Below are 14,257 nucleotides of genomic sequence, written 5' to 3'. Positions count from 1 at the left end.
ACTACCAGCCATCCACTATAGTGAACATACTAATGAGACACTACCAGCCATCCACTATAGTAAACAGGTTGAAGAGACACTACCAGCCATCCACTATAGTGAACAGGTTGAAGAGACACTACCAGCCATCCACTATAGTAAACAGGTTGGAGTGACACTACCAGCCATCCACTATAGTAAACAGGTTGGAGTGACACTACCAGCCATCCACTATGGTGAACAGGTTGGAGTGACACTACCAGCCATCCACTATAGTAAACAGGTTGGAGTGACACTACCAGCCATCCACTATGGTGAACATACTGAAGAGACACTATCAGCCATCCACTATAGTAAACATACTGAAGAGACACTACCAGCCATCCACTATAGTGAACAGGTTGAAGAGACACTACCAGCCATCCAGTATGGTGAACAGGTTGGAGTGACACTACCAGCCATCCACTATGGTGAACACACTGAAGAGACACTACCAGCCATCCACTATAGTAAACAGGTTGGAGTGACACTACCAGCCATCCACTATAGTAAACAGGTTGAAGAGACACTACCAGCCATCCACAATAGTAAACATACTGAAGTGACACTACCAGCCATCCACTATGACACATTACAACAACATGGCTACTGTATTACAACAACATGGCTACTGTATTACAACAACATGGCTACTGTATTACAACAACACGGCTACTGTATTACAACAACATGGCTACTGTATTACAACAACATGGCTACTGTATTACAACAACATGGCTACTGTATTACAACAACATGGCTACTGTATTACAACAACATGGCTACTGTATTACAACAACACGGCTACTGTATTACAACAACATGGCTACTGTACTACAACAACACGGCTACTGTATTACAACAACACGGCTACTGTATTACAACAACATGGCTACTGTATTACAACAACATGGCTACTGTATTACAACAACATGGCTACTGTATTACAACAACACGGCTACTGTATTACAACAACACGCTGTATGTGTGAGAGGAGACAAGCTCGTTCCCAGTGAGATTCATCTAATGAGCTTGAAAAGTATAAACTACACACTCACACATTATCAACACATCACATCTACACACCACAGACTCTCTCCCCTTTAGTCTCTAGTTGCCATCTCTCCACCGACAGAAGCCATCGCACATTATTAAACTGCCATTCTTCTCTTCAGTAATAGCATTCAAGAGAGAGCAGCACGAGAGTCATATTCCAACAGGTTTTAGTTTCAGACTCAACTTTGTTTTGATTTAGACAGCGGAGTTACATCAGACCAGTTGCTATGACAGAGACACGCCCAACCCAGAGAGGGGAGAGCCAATCAGCATGAAGCATTGTGGAAGTAGGGGTTTGTTCAGCGAGGTGAAATATGACAGTGGGTACGTCTCAAATGGCACCCTATTTCTTATATGGTGCACTATCCGCTTAGGGCTCTGGTCTAAAGGAGTGCACTATATATATAGGGAATAGGGTGCCATAGGGCTCTGGTCTAAAGTAGTGCACTATATAGGGAATAGGGTTCCATAGGGCCCTGGTCTAAAGTAGTGCACTATATAGGGAATAGGGTGCAATAGGGCTCTGGGGCGTCATTTGGGATGCATGCAGAATGTTGCAGGTGTAAACTATCTGTCATGATGATAAGGTAGGTAGCAAAACATAGCCTTGGAACTTTAATTTGGTTCTGTGATGTCTAATATGAGTTGGATAACAGCAGAGAGCATTTCCAAAATACCCTGAACACCAAATTCAACCTGCTTCATCTCTCCAACCTGCTTCATCACTCTAACCAGCTTCATCAAATCCAACCTGCTTCATCACTCTAACCTGCTTCATCACTCCAACCTGCTTCATCAATCCAACCTGCTTTATCAATCCAACCTGCTTCATCAATCCAACCTGCTTCATCACTTCATCCTGCTTCATCACTCCAACCTGCTTCATCGATCCAACCTGCTTCATCGATCCAACCTGCTTCATCAATCCAACCTGCTTCATCACTTCATCCTGCTTCATCACTCCAACCTGCTTCATCACTCCAACCTGCTTCATCACTCCAAGCTGCTTCATCACTCCAACCTGCTTCATCGATCCAAGCTGCTTCATCACTCCAAGCTGCTTCATCACTCCAACCTGCTTCATCGATCCAAGCTGCTTCATCACTCCAACCTGCTTCATCGATCCAACCTGCTTCATCACTCCAAGCTGCTTCATCACTCCAACCTGCTTCATCGATCCAAGCTGCTTCATCACTCCAACCTGCTTCATCGATCCAACCTGCTTCATCATTCCAACCTGCTTCATCGATCCAACCTGCTTCATCACTTCATCCTGCTTCATCACTCCAACCTGCTTCATCGATCCAACCTGCTTCATCGATCCAACCTGCTTCATCGATCCAACCTGCTTCATCAATCCAACCTGCTTCATAACTTCATCATGCTTCATCACTCCAACCTGCTTCATCACTCCAAGCTGCTTCATCACTCCAACCTGCTTCATCACTCCAACCTGCTTCATCACTCCAAGCTGCTTCATCACTCCAACCTGCTTCATCGATCCAAGCTGCTTCATCACTCCAAGCTGCTTCATCACTCCAACCTGCTTCATCGATCCAAGCTGCTTCATCACTCCAACCTGCTTCATCGATCCAACCTGCTTCATCACTCCAAGCTGCTTCATCACTCCAACCTGCTTCATCGATCCAAGCTGCTTCATCACTCCAACCTGCTTCATCGATCCAACCTGCTTCATCATTCCAACCTGCTTCATCGATCCAACCTGCTTCATCACTTCATCCTGCTTCATCACTCCAACCTGCTTCATCGATCCAACCTGCTTCATCGATCCAACCCGCTTCATCAATCCAACCTGCTTCATCGATCCAACCTGCTTCATCACCTCATCCTGCTTCATCACTCCAACCTGCTTCATCACTTCATCCTGCTTCATCACTCCAACCTGCTTCATCACTCCAAGCTGCTTCATCACTCCAACCTTCTTCATCACTCCAACCTGCTTCATCACTCCAAGCTGCTTCATCACTCCAACCTGCTTCATCGATCCAAGCTGCTTCATCACTCCAAGCTGTTTCATCACTCCAACCTGCTTCATCGATCCAAGCTGCTTCATCACTCCAACCTGCTTCATCGATCCAACCTGCTTCATCGATCCAAGCTGCTTCATCACTATAAGACCAGGAGTTTTTTTTCCTGATCATTAGTCTCTGTCTCTGAGCAGAGCATCATGGACGCTCTTACTGACAGTTGTGGCTGCTTTGTGTGATGTATTGTTGTCTCTACCTTCTTGACCTTTGTGCTGTTGTCTGGGACCAATAATGTTTTACCATGTTGTTGTGTTGCTACCATGTTGTGTTGCTATCATGTTTTTGTTAAGTTGTGTTGCTACCATGTTGTGTTGCTACCATGTTGTGTTATGTTGTGTTGCTACCATGCTGTGTTGTCATGTGTTGCTGCCTTGCTATGTTGTTGTCTTAGGTCTCTCTTTATGTAATGTTGTGTCGTCTCTCTTGTTATGATGTGTGTTTTGTCCTAAATTTATATATTTTTAATCCCAGGCCCCCGTCCCCGCAGGGGGCCTTCTGCCTTTTGGTATGTCGTCATTGTAAATAAGAATTTGTTCTTAACTGACTTTCCTAGTTAAATAAAGGTTAAATAAATAAAAAATACAATAAAAAAACCCATCTCTCTGCCTTCATGGTCAAGAGGGTGCAGAGATGTTGCATACATAATACTGTATATTTCTAGTCAGTCTCGCCGCTGCTGTGTCTGCGTGGGTTACAGCCAGGCGGATGAAACCTATGTCCTATTCCTACGCAGTGTTTCCTGTGTTGTTGTGTAAGGGATAGTGAGTGGAGTCATCTGGAATGGTCTGTTTCCTTGTTGTTGTGTAAGGGGTAGTGAGTGGAGTCATCTGGAATGGTCTGTTTCCTTGTTGTTGTGTAAGGGGTAGTGAGTGGAGTCATCTGGAATGGTCTGTTTCCTTGTTGTTGTGTAAGGGGTAGTTAGTGGAGTCATCTGGAATGGTCTGTTTCCTTGTTGTTGTGTAAGGGGTAGTTAGTGGAGTCATCTGGAATGGTCTGTTTCCTTGTTGTTGTGTAAGGGGTAGTTAGTGGAGTCATCTGGAATGGTCTGTTTCCTGTGTTGTTGTGTAAGGGATAGTGAGTGCAGTCGACCATAACTAAAACAACAGGAAGACTAACCACATTCAACATTCCCTATAGGATATTGGGATCCACATCGACAGCAAACCAGTTCAGAGGGATGCAGTGATAATTCATGGTCTGTTTCCTTGTTGTTGTGTGAGGGTAGTTAGTGGAGTCATCTGGAATGGAATGGTCTGTTTCCTTGTTGTTGTGTAAGGGGCAGTTAGTGGAGTCATCTGGAATGGTCTGTTTCCTTGTTGTTGTGTAGGGGTAGTTAGTGGAGTCATCTGGAATGGAATGGTCTGTTTCCTTGTTGTTGTGTAGGGGTAGTTAGTGGAGTCATCTGGAATGGTCTGTTTCCTTGTTGTTGTGTAGGGGTAGTTAGTGGAGTCATCTGGAATGGTCTGTTTCCTTGTTGTTGTGTAGGGGTAGTTAGTGGAGTCATCTGGAATGGTCTGTTTCCTTGTTGTTGTGTAGGGGTAGTTAGTGGAGTCATCTGGAATGGTCTGTTTCCTTGTTGTTGTGTAAGGGGTAGTTAGTGGAGTCATCTGGAATGGTCTGTTTCCTTGTTGTTGTGTAAGGGGTAGTTAGTGGAGTCATCTGGAATGGTCTGTTTCCTTGTTGTTGTGTAAGGGGTAGTTAGTGGAGTCATCTGGAATGGTCTGTTTCCTTGTTGTTGTGTAGGGGTAGTTAGTGGAGTCATCTGGAATGGTCTGTTTCCTTGTTGTTGTGTAAGGGGTAGTTAGTGGAGTCATCTGGAATGGTCTGTTTCCTTGTTGTTGTGTAAGGGGTAGTTAGTGGAGTCATCTGGAATGGTCTGTTTCCTTGTTGTTGTGTAAGGGGTAGTTAGTGGAGTCATCTGGAATGGTCTGTTTCCTTGTTGTTGTGTAAGGGGTAGTTAGTGGAGTCATCTGGAATGGGCAGCAGCAAGAATGACTAACAATAAGATGTGGTCGAAACAAACCAATCAAATGAAATCTAATTTTACTCGTCACATACGCCGAATACAACAGGTGTAGACCTTACAGTGAAACTCGTCCTTACAAGCCCTTAACCAACAATGAAGTTTTAAGAAAAATACCAACAAAATTAAAAATAAATAAATAAAGTAACAAATAATTAAAGAGCCGCAGTAAAATAACAATGTGGAGACTATATACAGGGGGTACCAGTACTGAGTCAATGTGGAGGCTATATACAGGGGGTACCAGTACAGAGTCAATGTGGAGACTATATACAGGGGGTACCGGTACAGAGTCAGTGTGGAGGCTATATACAGGGGGTACCAGTACTGAGTCAATGTGGAGGCTATATACAGGGGGTTCCAGTACTGAGTCAATGTGGAGGCTATATACAGGGGGTACCGGTACAGAGTCAATGTGGAGGCTATATACAGGGGGTACCGGTACTGAGTCAATGTGGAGGCTATATACAGGGGGTACCAGTACAGAGTCAATGTGGAGGCTATATACAAGGGGTACCGGTACAGAGTCAATGTGGAGGCTATATACAGGGGGTACCGGTACTGAGTCAATGTGGAGGCTATATACAGGGGGTACCGGTACAGAGTCAATGTGGAGGCTATATACAGGGGGTACCGGTACAGAGTCAATGTGGAGGCTATATACAGGGGGTACCGGTACAGAGTCAATGTGGAGGCTATATACAGGGGGTACCGGTACAGAGTCAATGTGGAGGCTATATACAGGGGGTACCAGTACAGAGTCAATGTGGCGGCTATATACAGGGGGTACCAGTACAGAGTCAATGCGGAGGCTATATACAGGGGGTACCGGCACAGAGTCAATGTGGAGGCTATATACAGGGGGTACCAGTACAGAGTCAATGTGGAGGCTATATACAGGGGGTACCGGTACAGAGTCAATGTGGAGGCTATATACAGGGTGTTACGGTACAGAGTCAATGTGGAGGCTATATACAGGGGGTACCGGTACAGAGTCAATGTGGAGGCTATATACAGGGGGTACCATTACAGAGTCAATGTGGAGACTATATACAGGGGGTACCGGTACAGAGTCAATGTGGAGGCTATATACCGGGGGTACCGGTACAGAGTCAATGTGGAGGGTATATACAGGGAGAACCGGTACAGAGTCAATGTGCAGAGGTACAGGCTAGTCAAGGTAATTGAGGTAATATGTACATATAGGTAGAGTTATTAAAGTGACTATGCATAGATAATAATAGAAAGTAGCCGCAGTATAGAAGAGGGTGGGGGGTGGCAATGTAAATAGTCTGAGTAGCCATTTGATTATCTGTTCAGGAGTATTATGGCTTGGGGGTAGAAGCTGTTTAGAAAGCCTCTTGGACCTAGACTTGGCGCTCCGGTACCGCTTGCTGTGCGGTAGCAGAGAGAACAGTCTATGACAAGGGTGGCTTGAGTCTTGGACAATTTTTAGGGCCTTCCTCTGACACCGCAGTGATGCAACACGTCAGGATGCTCTCGATGGTGAAGCTATAGAACGTTTTGAGGATCTGAAGACCCATACCAAATCTTTTCAGTCTCCTGATGAGGAATAGGTTTTGTCGTGCCCTCTTCACGACTGTCTTGGTGTACTTGGACCATGTTATTTTGTTGGTGATGTGGATGCCAAGGAACTTGAAGCTCACAACCTGCTCCACTACAGCCCCGTCGATGAGAATGGGGGCGTGCTCAGTCCTCCTTTTCCTGTAGTCCACAATCATCTCCTTTGTCTTGATCATGTTGAGGGAGAGGTTGTTGTCCTGTCACCACAAGGCCAGGTCTCTGACCTCCTCCCTATAGGCTGTCTTGTCATTGTCGGTGATCAGGCCTACCCCTGTTGTGTCATCGGCAAACTTAATGATGGTGTTGGAGTTGTGCCTGGCCGCGCAGTCATGAGTGAACAGGGAGTACAGGAGGAGACTGAGCACGCACCCCTGAGGGGCCCCCGTGTTGAGGATCAGTGTGGCGGATGTGTTGTTACCTACCCTTACCACCTGGGAGCGGACCGTCAGGAAGTCCAGGATCCAGTTGCAGAGGGAGGTGTTTAGTCCCAGGTTCCTTAGCTTAGTGATGAGCTTTGAGGGCACTATGGTGTTGAACGCTGAGCTGTAGTCAATGAACAGCATTCTCACATAAGTGTTCCTTTTGTCCAGGTGGGAAAGGGCAGTGTGAAGTGCAATAGAGATTGCATTATCTGTGGATCTGTTGGGGCGGTATGCGAATTGGAGTGGGTCTAGTGTTTCTGGGATAATGGTGTTGATGTGAGCCATGACCAGCCTTTCAAAGCACTTCATGGCTACAGACGTGAGTGCTACGGGTCTGTAGTCATTTAGGCAGGTTACCTTAGTGTTCTTGGGCACAAGCACTATGGTGGTCTGCTTGAAACATGTTGGTAGTACAGACTCAGACAGGGAGAGGTTGAAAATGTCAGTGAAGACACTTGCCAGTTGGTCAGCGCATGCTCGGAGTACACATCCTGGTAATCCGTCTGGCCCTGCGGCCTTGTGAATGTTGACCTGTCTAAAGGTCTTGCTCACATCGGCTACGGAGAATGTGATCACAGTCGTCTGGAACAGCTGGTGCTCTCATGCATGTTTCAGTTTTACTTGCCAGTTTTCCTGTTTGCTTATGGCCGTATAAAGCACATTGAGTGCGGACTTAATGTCATTATCGGTTTGTGGTGGTAAATCGACGGCTACGAAGAATATAGATGAGACCTCTCTTGGTAGATTGTGTGGTCTACAGCTTATCATTAGATACTCTACCTCAGATGAGCAAAACCTCGAGACTTCCTTAGATATCATGCACCAGCTGTTGTTTACAAATATACATAAACCGCCACCCCTTGTCTTACCAGAGGAGGCTGTTCTATCCTGCCGATAGAGTGTATAACCCACCAGCTGTATGTTATTAATGTCGTCGTTCAGCCACGACTCAGTGAAACATACGATATTACAGTTTCTAATGTCCCGTTGGTAGGATATACGTGCTTTTAGTTAGTCCATTTTATTACTCAGCGATTGTAGGTTGGCCAATAGTAACGATGGCAAAGGCAGATTAGCCACACATCGCCTGATCCTCACCAGGCACCACAATCTCTTTCCGCGAAACCTCCTTCTCTTTCTCCTGCGAATGACGGGGATGAGGGCCTGTTTCAGGTGTAAATCCCTTTCGTCCGACTCATATTATTATTATTTTTTGGTCCAATTCAAGGTGCTCTGATGTCCAGAAGCTCTTTTCGGACATAAGAGATGGTAGCAACAATATTACGTAGAAAATAAGTTACAAATAACGCAAAAAAACTAACAAAATAGCACGGTTGGTTGAGAGACAATAAAACGGCAGCCATCTTCTCCTGCGCCATTAAGTAATCATCAGTCATGGAAATGTTTCTTCCTCATTTTGATTGAAAACATCTGCACAGAGATAGACAGAGATGCTCTATAATAAAGTAACAAATCAGAAGCCTATTCTCCCTCCTCTGACAGTACAGTATTCCCTAATGACAAATCCTTTATTCTCCCTCCTCTGACAGTACAGTAGAATACAGAAAAAGGCTGCATCAGTGTTAGTCAGAAGTCAGTCTGTACCACAGCCAGCCGGATAGAGAGAGAGAAAAATAGGGAGAAATAGGGAGCCATTTCTGTACGTTACTGGTTATCCAGTAAAAAGCATTACGGCTTACGTTGAATTATTACATAACTATCTAACTCCCATCGGTCTGTCTGTCTGTCTGTCTGTCTGTCTGTCTGTCTGTCTGTCTGTCTGTCTGTCTGTCTGTCTGTCTGTCTGTCTGTCTGTCTGCCTGCCTGCCTGCCTGCCTGCCTGCCTGCCTGCCTGCCTGCCTGCCTGCCTGCCTGCCTGCCTGCCTGCCTGTCTGTCTGTCTACAAGGACCCAGTCAGGCTCAGCATGGGATCTGATTAACAAATAATTCAACGGGTGGTGTGATCTGGTTTGTTAATTAAAGGTGCAGCTCATCAGGATTAGTGAGCAGCAGGCCTCCTCTTTATCTCTGTAAACACGTTCTGGAATCAGCTGCATGGTTTATCCATCACAGACTGGTGCTGCCATACAATATGATCTTCCTCTTCTAGCTCTAACGTCTCTCTGTCAACACCACTGTCTCATCTGACTGAAACAGCAGCACGGTCTGGAATCAGCTGCTTGGTTTCAACAGCAGCAGGTCTGGAATCAGCTGCTTGGTTTCAACAGCAGCAGGTCTGGAATCAGCTGCTTGGTTTCAACAGCAGCAGGTCTGGAATCAGCTGCTTGGTTTAAACAGCAGCAGGTCTGGAATCAGCTGCTTGGGTTTCAACAGCAGCAGGTCTGGAATCAGCTGCATTGTGGTCCATTACTGATACCAAGGAATTCATCACAGCCATATAGGTGTCTATATATTATTGGGCACAAGACTTCTTTGTCAACATCGTTTGCTAAAGAAACAGTAGCCTGTTTTAACTCATCACAACCCATGGCTGTTCATTGATTCAATGACATAAGATACAGTGGTGAAGATGTGGGACAGCTTGTAAAGGAGGATTTCACTAAATCATAAACTAATTGCTCGCATCTGTGCCCGCTTGCAAGACAGCTCGGGACTCTGAGGAAGTGATATGCGGCAGAGCTGAGAGTACAGATATGTATGTGGCGAGGGAGATGAGAGTACAGGTAAAGTCGACAGTTTACGTACACTTAAGTTGGAGTCATTAAAACTCGTTTTTCAACCACTCGACAAATATCTTGTTAACAAACTATAGTTTTGGCAAGTCGGTTAGGACATCTACTTTGTGCATGACAAGTCATTTTTACAACAATTGTTTACAGAAAGATTATTTCACTTATAATTCACTGTATCACAATTCCAGTGGGTCAGAAGTTTACATACACTAAGTTGACTGTGCCTTTAAACAGCTTGGAAAATTCCAGAAAATGATGTCATGGCTTTAGAAGTTTCTGATAGGCTAATTGACATCATTTGAGTCAATTGGAGGTGTACCTGTGGATATATTTCAAGGCCTACCTTCAAACTCAGTGCCTATTTGCTTGACATCATGGGAAAATCAAAAGAATTCAGCCAAGACCTCAGAAAAAAACATTGTAGACCTCCACAAGTCTGGTTCATCCTTGGGAGCAATTTCCAAATGCCTGAAGGTACCACGTTCATCTGTATAAACAATAGTATGCAAGTACAAACACCATGGGACCACGCAGCCATCATACCGCTCAGGAAGGAGACGCGTTCTGTCTCCTAGAGATGAATGTACTTTGGTGCGAAAAGTGCAAATCAATCCCAGAACAACAGCAAAGGACCTTGTGAAGATGCTGGAGGAAACAGGGTCAAAAGTATCAATATCCACAGTAAAACGAGTCCTATATTGACATAACCTGAAAGGCCGCTCAGCAAGGAAGAAGCCACTGCTCCAAAACCGCCATTAAAAAGCCAGACTACGGTTTGCAATTGCACATGGGGACAAAGATCGTACTTTTTGGAGAAATATCCTCTGGTCTGATGAAACAAAATAGAACTGTTTGGCCATAATGACCATCGTTATGTTTGGAGAAGAAAGGTGGAGGCTAGCAAGCCAAAAAACACCATCCCTACCGTGAAGCACGGGGGTGGCAGCATCATGTTGTGGGGGTGCTTTGCTGCAGGAGGGACTGGTGCACTTCACAAAGTAGATGGCATCACGAGGAAAGGAAATTATGTGGATATATTGAAGCAACATCTCAAGACATCAGTCAGGAAGTTAAAGCTTGGTTGCAAATGGGTCTTCCAAATGGACAATGACCCCAAGCATACTTCCAAAGTTGTGGCAAAATGGCTTAAGGACAACAAAGTCAAGGTATTGGAGTGGCCATCACAAAGCCTTGACCTCAATCCTATAGAAAATGTGTGGGCAGAACTGAAAAAGCGTGTGCAAGCAAGGAGGCCTACAAACCTGACTTACATCAGCTCTGTCAGGAGGAATGGGCCAAAATTCACCCAACTTATTGTGGGAAGCTTGTGGAAGGCTACCCGAAATGTTTGACCAAAGTTAAACAATTTAAAGGCAATGCTACCAAATACTAACTGAGTGTATGTAAACTTCTGACCCGCTGGGAATGTGATGAAAGAAACAAAAGCTGAAATAAATCGTTCTCTATACCATTATTCTGACATTTCACATTCTTAAAATAAAGTGGTGATCCTAACTGACCTAAGACTGGGAATTTTTACTTGGATTAAATGTCAGGAATTGTGAAAAACTGAGTTTAAATGTATTTGGCTAAGTTGTATGTAAACTTCCTACTTCAAATGTATATAGGGCAGCAGCCTCTAAGGTGCAGGGTTGAGTAACCGGTTGGTAGCCGCCTAGTGATGGATATTTAACAGTCTGATGGCCTTGAGATAGAAGCTGTTTTTCAGTCTCTCTGTCCCAGCTATGATGCACCTGTACTGACATCGCCTTCTGGATGATAGCGGGGTGAACAGGCCATGACTCGGGTGGTTTATGTCCTTGATGTTCTTTTTGGCGTTCCTGTGACATCAGGTGCTGTAGGTGTCCTGGAGGGCAGGTAGTTTGCCCCCAGTGATGCGTTGGGCAGACCGCACCACCCTCTGGAGAGCCCTGTGGTTGCGTGTGGTGCAGTTGCCATACCAGGCAGTGGTACAGCCCGACAGGATGCTCTCAATTGCGGGCGAAGAAGGTGTTTAGCTTGAAGCAAGGCATTGGTGTGCGCAACAACGCTGGTTTTCCCTTTGTAGTCCGTGATTGTCTGTAGACCACTGTAGCCACATACGTCTCATGTCTGAGCCGTTGAATTGCGACTCCATTTTGTCTCTGTACTGACATTTTGCCTGTTTGATTGCATTACGCAGGGAATACCTACATTGTTTGTATTCGGCCATATTCCCAGTCACCTTGCCATGGTTAAATGTGGTGATTCTCCCTATCAGTTTTACATGTATGCTGCCATCTATCCACGGTTTCTAGTTTGGGTAGGTTTTAATAGTCACAGTGGGTACAACATCTCCTGTACACTCCCTGATAAACTCAGTCACTGTATCCGTGTATTCGTCTATGTTATTCTCAGAGGCTATCCGGAACAAATGCCAGTCTGTGTGATCAAAACAATCTTGAAGCATGAATTCCGATTGGTCAGACCAGTGTTGAATATACCTTAGCTACGGTCCTTCCTGTTTGAGCCTATAGAAAAGGAGGAGCAAAATGGAGTCGTGATCAGATTTGCCAAAGGGAGGGCAGGGGAGGGCTTTGCAGGCATTTCGAAAAATTCAGTAAATAAAATCAAATGTTATTAGTCACATGCGCCGAACCTTACAGCGAAATGCTTACTTACAAGCCCCTAACAAACAATGCAGTTTAAAAATATGAATAAGAATAAGAAATAAAAGTAACAAGTAGCTAAAGAGCAGCAGTAAAATAACAATAGCGAGACAGGGGGATACCGATACAGAGTCAATGTGTGGGGGCACCGGTTATTCAAGGTAATTCAGGTAATATGTACATGTAGGTAGAGTTATTAAAATGACTAGTAGCAGTGATCCAGTGTTTTTCCAGGGCTAGTACTACAGTCAATGTGTTGGTAGATCTTCGGTAGCGTTTTCCTCAGCTACAATAAATGTGGCCTCAGGATATGTGGTTTCAAGTTTGCATAAAGTCCAGTGTAGTTATTTGAGGGCCGTCGTGGTATCGGCTTGAGGGGGAACATACACAGCTGTGACTATAACCGAAGAGAATTCTCTTGGGAGGTAATACAGTCGGTATTTGATTGTGAGGTATTCAAGGTTTGGTGAACAAAAGGACTTGCATTTCTGTATGTTATCACAATCACACCATGAGTAGTTAATTATGAAAAATACACCCCCACCTTACTTCTCCCCGGAAAGTTCTTTATTCCTGTCTGCGCGATGTACTGAGAACCCATCTGGCTGTATGGATTGGGACAGTAGATCCTCGCCCTGAGCTCGTCTACTTTATTATCCAGAGACTGAACATTAGCAAGTAATATACTCGGAAGCGTTGGATGGTGTGCACGCCTTCTGAATCAGACTAGAAGTCCACTCTGAATACATCTTCACCGCCGGCAGTGTTTTGGAGCAGTCTATGGAACAACTTCAATTGACGTACTGTATTCCTGGTTGTAATGCTTCTCTGATATCCAAAAGTTCATTCTGGCTGTATAGCACAAAATAATTCTGGGCTAATAATGTAAGAAATAACACACCAAAAAAATACAAAAAAGTTTCTTAGGTGCTAGAAGCAGAGCTGCCATATCTGTCGGGCACCATCTTACTTTAAGGTCCCACAGTTGACAGTGCATGTCATAGCAAAAACCAAGCCATGAGGTTGAAGGAATTGCCTGTAGAGCTCCAAGACAGGATTGTGTCGAGGTACAGATCTGGGGAAGGGTACCAAAAAATGTCTGCAGCATTGAAGGTCTCTAAGAACACAGTAACCTCCATCATTCTCAAATGGAAGAAGTTTGGAACCACCAAGACTCTTCCTAGAGCTGGCCACCCGGTCAAACTGAGCAATCGGGGAAGAGCCTTGGTCAGGGAGGTGAACAAGGATCTGATGGTCACTCTGACAGAGCTCCAGTTCCTCTGTGGAGATGGGAGAACCTTTTACAAGAACAACAATCTCTGCAGCACTCCACCAATCAGGACTTTATGGTTGTGTGGCCAGAAGGAATCACTCCTCTGGTAAAGGAACATGACAGCCTACTTGGAGTTTCCAAAAGGCCCCTAACGACTCTCAGACCATGAGAAACAAGATTCTCTGGCCTGATGAAACTAAGATTGAACTGAATGCCAAGCGTCACATCTGGAGGAAACCTGGCACCATCCCTACGGCGAAGCATGGTGGTGGCAGCATCATGCTGTGGGGATGTTTTTCAGTGGCAGGGACTGGGAGACTACACAGGATTGAGGGAAAGATGAACGGCGCAAAGTATGGAGAAGAATGGGAGAAACTCCCCAAATACAGGTGTGCCAAGCTTGTAGCGTCATACCCAAGAAGACTTGAGACTGTAATCACTGCCAAAGGTGCATCAACAAAGTAAAGGGTCTGAATATTTATGCAAATGTTA

This window comes from Salmo trutta, chromosome 30, assembly GCF_901001165.1.
Source record: "Salmo trutta chromosome 30, fSalTru1.1, whole genome shotgun sequence".
Classification (NCBI taxonomy): domain Eukaryota; kingdom Metazoa; phylum Chordata; class Actinopteri; order Salmoniformes; family Salmonidae; genus Salmo; species Salmo trutta.
The sequence above is the reverse complement of the archived record's forward strand: the minus strand, read 5'-3'. Positions refer to the sequence as shown.